Source organism: Gavia stellata, chromosome 7 (assembly GCF_030936135.1).
Source record: "Gavia stellata isolate bGavSte3 chromosome 7, bGavSte3.hap2, whole genome shotgun sequence".
NCBI classification, from domain to species: Eukaryota; Metazoa; Chordata; class Aves; order Gaviiformes; family Gaviidae; genus Gavia; species Gavia stellata.
In genome coordinates, this window is record NC_082600.1 from 42490668 (window position 1) to 42497660 (window position 6993).

Consider the following 6993-nt stretch of genomic DNA (forward strand, 5'->3'; position numbering starts at 1 on the left):
GATGCCCAAGGCATGTACACATGCCAGAAGACAGGACAAGATACCATATCCCCTCCTGATGTATTCATACATTTGCTAAAGGAAGTCATAGGTTCCTGTACCTGTTCTTCTGACTGTGGATACAATGCATGAGTGGTGTATACCATTTAAAAGGATAAACAAACATGTGCTTAACACCTCATGAACCAGCCTTTCTATTTCAGGCAAGTGCACTTCATACTGGGGAAAGAGAACCTGAATATGCCATTTCTTAGAATCTCGAAACATTGGAAAGGGTCTCAAGGTCATCTCATCCAAACATCTTATCAAAGCAGGACTAACTTCCAAAGTTAGATCATGTTGCTCTTTTGTTTTCTCAGGCAAAAATGTTCACAGACAGTGATTCCACAACCTCTTCGGGCACCTCTTCTAGTGTTTAACCACTCTCACTGTGAAGAATTTTTTTCTCTGGTGTTTCCCAATTTTCCCATGTTGCAAACTGTGACCACTCTGTGTTGTCCTTGCACTGCGCATTTCCTGCTAGCAGAATAGAGCGCACTCAGTCTGTATCACTTTTTTAGTTGGAACGTATTTTTTTTTGTCAATAGTGTCTCAGCTGGTGTCAGTGGCTTAATTAGTTGAACTCTGTCTCAAGGTCTAACTGTTTTGCCCACCTGCAGGTGCAAGATAACCCCCAAACTGAATGAAGTAGCTCTCTAACCACGCTCCTTACCAGAACAGCTGTGAGTGTTTACCAGCCACCATGTTTCTAGCATGCAAATTGTTGTATAAAAGATGATCGGGTATTCAGCAGGAATCTCTACAGTACCTGACCTTTCTTATTTAAAGCCTTGAACATTGTCACAATAATCAGTCACGAATACACACTCCAGCACAGCCTGTTTCATGTGTTTTTTTATAAGCATGGACCCATAAGCAGGATTTTAACCTTGATCCTGAACTTAAAAGGGAAGGGTGGCATGTGATGGTGTTCTTGAATTATAATCTGTCCTATAGAAAATAGTCAGGAAGGCTACAAAGACTATCAGAATATTGAAAGGCTTCAGATAGCTTTACAGTGTTAACATTTACCTACCTCATACTACAAAGAGAAATATGAATATTCACCATAAAGTTGCAGCCAGATAGAGTTTGACAGATACACCAAAAGATTTTTTTAAATTGCATCTGCATATATTGTAACAAAGGAGACCATGGAGTTATTCAGAACAACAGTCCAATTGAGGGAAGAATCCCCCCATATGAATTGCCATTTACAAACTTTTCTTGCAAGACAAAAGAACGCCCTTATCAGCAAATAAAGGCCTTCCAAACATACCTTTCACTGGAAAATAACATCGTCATGCTCCACTTTCCAACAGACAGTACACGCTCCACTGGAACATCCCCGAAGCTAAAGCAGCATGCTCTCTCTTCAGTCCATTGGCAGCAGCCCAAAGCCGCATGCCGGGCATTTAAGGGAGGGTTTACTGAGAGTTGGTGCCCCCTTGTAACAATCAGGTCTCTGTCAAGTGAGAAAGATACAAAAAATAATTAATTTTCCCTACTTGAGGCATTGCTACTTCTGTCACAAGTAAGGGGAATGCCCTAAGTGCTGTAGGGCTACAGTGCTGCATGGAAAGACCCAAGGCTCCCTCCTGACTTAAATGCTACATGATCTGTGTATGGTTCAGCAGCTCCTAACCCATTTTGATGCCCAAAACTGAAAAATATTATTCCTCTTGCGCACACCTCATCTAGAAACTCCTGCCTCCAAGAATATCAGCATCATGTATGTTACCCTGGAAAGAAGAAAGACACGTAGATTAAACCCCTGATGTAACTGATGGACAATATATGACTGTTTCCACATTAGAAACATGAAAATTTCCCCTTGCTGAGCTTTTTGAGGTTACATTCAAAGAGATGTTAACACTCACTCATGGTGTGTTAAATCTAGGTAAGGAAAAACTCCTAATCCACAGAAGATGCAAATGACTGAATGTCTTAAGGAAAATCCCTTCTGCTTTGCTTGTGTTTGCTTTCTTTTCTAATCACTGCGTGATTACTGCATTTTCTAACCACTCATGATCACTGCACATGAGCAAGCCCTATTTTCTCCTTCTCAGTTGCTGAAGTATCTTTTCATCTATTGCTTTGCAGTAAAGTGTAGAATCCAGGAACAAGTAGGTGGGGGATACGTGCCAGAACATGAACACAGGGAGGCGGCTAGCGTGCACCTCATCTGTTGAAGCAGGACTTGATATATGACTCCTGGAAATCTGAAATAGGACTCTATTACAAGAGTAACCAAATTCATGGCAAACATGTTAAAAGATAAGACTGATTCCTGTGCTTCAGCCCAGCAGATGACCTAGCCCAGCACCCTGGCTCTGCCAAGGGTCCAAAAAGGAGAATGCAAGAACAGGACAACTCCGTTGTGGTAATTCTCCAGAATACTCTTCCAGACTCTTGTAATTTGTGGTTCTGTGACTCTGAGAGGCAGAGGTAGCATCCTTGAATTTAGTTAATCTTGATGAATTCCTCTTACATACATTCTCACAGAGAATCAGATCAGATTGAAAGATTTGCACTTTCATCTCACTCCAAGCCAAACAGCAATACTTACATACATCACTATGTACAAATTGCACTGTCACCTGTGTACTTCCCTGATGTCACACAGGGAGGTAACCTCCAAATCACAGATGTCACTCATTTTGCAAGTTCTATCACCAGAAATTGGAAGTTGAGCAGGCTGGGTTTGAACAAGAATGCTCTACAGATATCTGTTTACTGCTAGCATGATGATAATGGCTTTTCCCAGTGTTTCGTTCCTGCTCAGTCATAACAGTTGGTCTATTTAGCCAACACTTGGTTCTGTACCCAGTCTTGGCTGTTCTGTGACCTACCAGCTCCCTTACATACAGATATGGTCAAACCAAAGCAGTGTCACGTGCATTGCTTTCGGTAATAGCAAACCCAACTCAAAATTAACAACATGGAAACAAAAGTCACTTCCAGGCTCCCGTGGTATAATTCTACAAAACTAAACACTAAACTAAACCAAAATTAAAGCTAACAAAAATCACTTCAAGTAAACCATTAGCCCAGCCTGAATGACCCATCTGAATGGCCTATCACTCTCCTAATCTCACTTTTTGCTACTGAGGTACCACACATTGTGCACCTTTCCAGTTTTGTTGTTCACATACAACACACGTTGAATACAATCACCAGCCACTAGAAATATGCTGCAGCACGTCCCATTCTCAGTGCTAGAGGCAGAGTATCCCTGTAGTTTTACAGCTCTTAGATTGGCAGACATGTTTCATCATATCCAATCTACCAGAGTTGTCTTTCTGACTCACCTAAAGGCAGTTTGCCAGAAACAAGACCACTTTGAGGTCATGTCTCGACAACATAACATCATCTGGTCTTCACCAGTTGAAGCACCACAATTCCTCATTGCCAACGTTATCGATGGCCTTCTGGCTTTGGCCTTCCATATTGCTGAGAGTGCTCCCCCTCCACCAGCAGATCATGCAGCGTGTTAGGGTGACCTGGAACTGGAATGGCCTGGGTCATGGCCAGGGGGACAGGAGCAAGACTGTGCAAAAGGTAGAGAAAAAAAGAGAAAGTAGACATTATGCCCTCAGGTGAGGGTACAGATGGCCACAGAAGGAACAAGATTGCTAGGAGGCATGAAAAGTGCACTGAGTTGCTCCTGCACATTGCTGATGTAAATGGAGCCTAGGAGGTCTCAACTTTACAGGGAGTGATATGCAGACTGCCAGGGAAGCAGTAAGTCCTGGGCTGTTCCAGCAATCAGATGTGATATTTCTACCAAAAAGTACAGACCACTGACCTCTTCCCCTTCCACTACGACCGTAGTGATCATGTCAGGTATCAAGGTAGTCTTCCTGCATCAAGATGACAAGTATCTCTGATTCAAAATGATCTAAAGGTGGGAGGATGGCTGGAGCCAAAGCACTGTGCAGCAACTCCTAGGCTAGAAAAATTAATCCCTTTTGAGTTAGTGCTTGATGTTTGAGAACATCAGACTGACACTATCCAGGGATGGGCTCCTGCAGATGCCTCAGCCTTATTGATTCAAAACTGTCTTATAGAATTCATAGCATATTAAAATGATGTCAGTGCATTTGAACTTTCTTTTCTAACTGTAGGCATAGATATGCACATCTTAATCCCTTGAATGGTCTATCCAGCTTGTCTCCTATCTGACACTCATATTTCACAATTTTCTCTCTACTATCAAAGACCTTACTCTTTCAGGACTAGATCCATTGCAAACGGGGGCAGCACATAATAAGCCACCAAGCATTCACTTCACTGTATACAGAAATGGATCATAATTTAGAATCAGCTGGACTAGCTATTACAAACGTTAACTAAAAGCTATGCTAGAGTTCATCAATTATCTTGATTTGGCATAAGGCCACACTGACCTTGAAAGGCTCACTCCTGCTTCCCCTGATAACCCTGTGCACGTTCCTGCTACTTCCTTCTCTGATCCAGCTGAACATGTTAATCTTCTTTCGTGGGGTTTTTTCCCCACAGGATTAGCTCTCAGTTAGATCAGCAAGCAGGAAAAAAAGGCATGACTGTCCCTTTGGGCAGCAATGTATTCTTAGAACAGTTAAACTGGAGCATGAAACTACACCTTTCACTAAAGTGACTTTAACACAAACATAAATTTACAGTCTAAACACAAGATGTTAAATGTTCAGTGGCCTAAGTCACTGAAAAGATACAAGCCTAAATTGATAGTATGCAACTCATTTAATTATTTTTCTCTAAGTGCTATCAGGGCCCAGGCATTTTTAGGTTTAATGTAAATTTTGCATGGACAATTTTTTAAGACTCTGAAAAACAGTGAGTTTTAGCATTTCTGTTTTTTGTCCTGGACAATGGCAAATGGCAGTGACATTTTGCAGGAAATGCTGCAAAGAGCATTAGTTCATTGGAAACATTAATTTTCCTTCTAGCCAAACTTTAAGCAAAGTATCACTTTCTCTGCACTTAATACTACATTTGGCTCAGATTCCATTTCTGAATGACACGTACGGAGCACTAAAAAGTGCAGAACAGTGATTTTTTTTCTGAAATGGTAGAATTATAAATTTCTTAGCAAAATACTAATATAGCAAAAAATTTTACTATTTTTACTTTGTCATTAAATGTTGGTCTTATCCCACAGCTTGATAACAAATGATCTGGCAATGTATTAGAGAACTGAGTAAGTTTTGAATTTAAAAAAAAAAAGAAGTCCTTGATCATCTTTAGACTTCCAAATAAACACAGGAAACAGAAACAGGGAATGGAGAAAGGTCACTTCTAAATTACACCGCACAATGTATATTCTCATCTTTCACTTCATTCCTTCTGTCCTGTGGCCGTGAAACAACCTTGGCTTGCAGACGCCATCCAGAGACACTGCTTCTCCTGGGTAAGAAGCTACTAGTGTTACAGGAGCACATTTGCACTGAAATATCCTTGTTCACCACAGTCCCTAGTAAAATTCCACTGAAGCCTCAAATGCCCACTACTTCTGCAGAGGCACAGTGCTCGATGTATAGCTACTTTCTCAAAGATGTTTCACATCCTCTGCACCTGCAGTTCACTTTTCCCTAATAAAGGCATTCTGACTACTTTCATTCTGCAGTTTCCTCTGAGTTATACTGTATGTGTATCAAAATGCTTCAGGATCAGCTTTAGCTTGTGTTCAAATGAATACCTGATTGGACCTGCTACTTTCAGGTCTCCAGAACATCAAGAACTTTTTTCTTCCTCAGCTACACACAGCCTAACAACATATATGGCAAAGTATGGGGAAAGAACGCCATAAGCTTTTTCAAGAAGCCTTGAGAAGTACAGAGGACATTGCTAATGCCCAAATGTTTCCAAACTGTTAGAAGTCTCTGGAGCTTTTTGTGAAGGTTTACTGAGTAGATAGGACAGCAGGACGGAGCTATGTAAAGAAAATCATTTGCATTGTGATACAGAAAGCCCACAATGAAAAGGATAAGAAGTGTCCAAAGGTCTCACACTGTGCAAACAGTCTGTGGCCTGCTTCAGGGACACCCAATTTAAAATAACAAGCTATATATGCTTCACATAACTTAGACTGCATTCACCCAGATTATCTTAGATTCACGGGGTCTGGGCAGTGAGGCTGAAGTAGAGTTTAGAGACATTCCACTCAAGGACATGCTTTTTCACACCAGTTCTCTTCTTTCTGGAGTAGTCTGCTTTCTATGTAGAGAGACCACAAGTTTAACGAGAGCAAAGAAAGAAAATTTTAAGAATACACTGGCAAATCAGCAATCTCTGTTGTTGTCTGATTCCAGATTAGCTAGCGAAATCATCCTGCCCCAAAAGAGCACTGCAAGATGTACTGTTCCCTTACAATAAATTTGTTTATAGCAGCTTACATGTGGGGAGATTGCTTCTCAGTTTCTTAAGAGATGTGTCCAAGCTTTTCTCATTCTCATAATAGATATGTAGTGCGAAGAGCTAAACAAAGAGATGACTGATGTAAGAATCAAGCCAAGATATTTTGGTTCAAGCTAGTCCTTTGATGCTCTATTTTATCTGAAGCACTTTTCAATCACAAGCAGATTACAGGAATAGCTTTCCCCATCCAATTTTTATTAGTTTTATCAGTTGTGCTTGGCATAGGCTCTCTTTTGCAGCTAAAGGTCAATTATCTTTAATTAAATAATAACTTTCATATTGTTCTTGAATAATGTTGTCTGTACTCTGTAAGCCTGGAGAAACTATATAAAGCACCCTGACTCTACAGGCTGCAATTAGTAGAATTTTTGCCACTAACTTGGAAAAAAATGTGATCTTAGCCCCATTTGTCTAAATCATCTCTTCAGCAGAAGAAACATTAAGTAGTCAAAGTCTTCAGCAAAACGCTGACGAACGTGTTTATGAACAGGCACAAGCACTTTATTGAAGTTAGGCCATTTCCAATTATTTTCTATT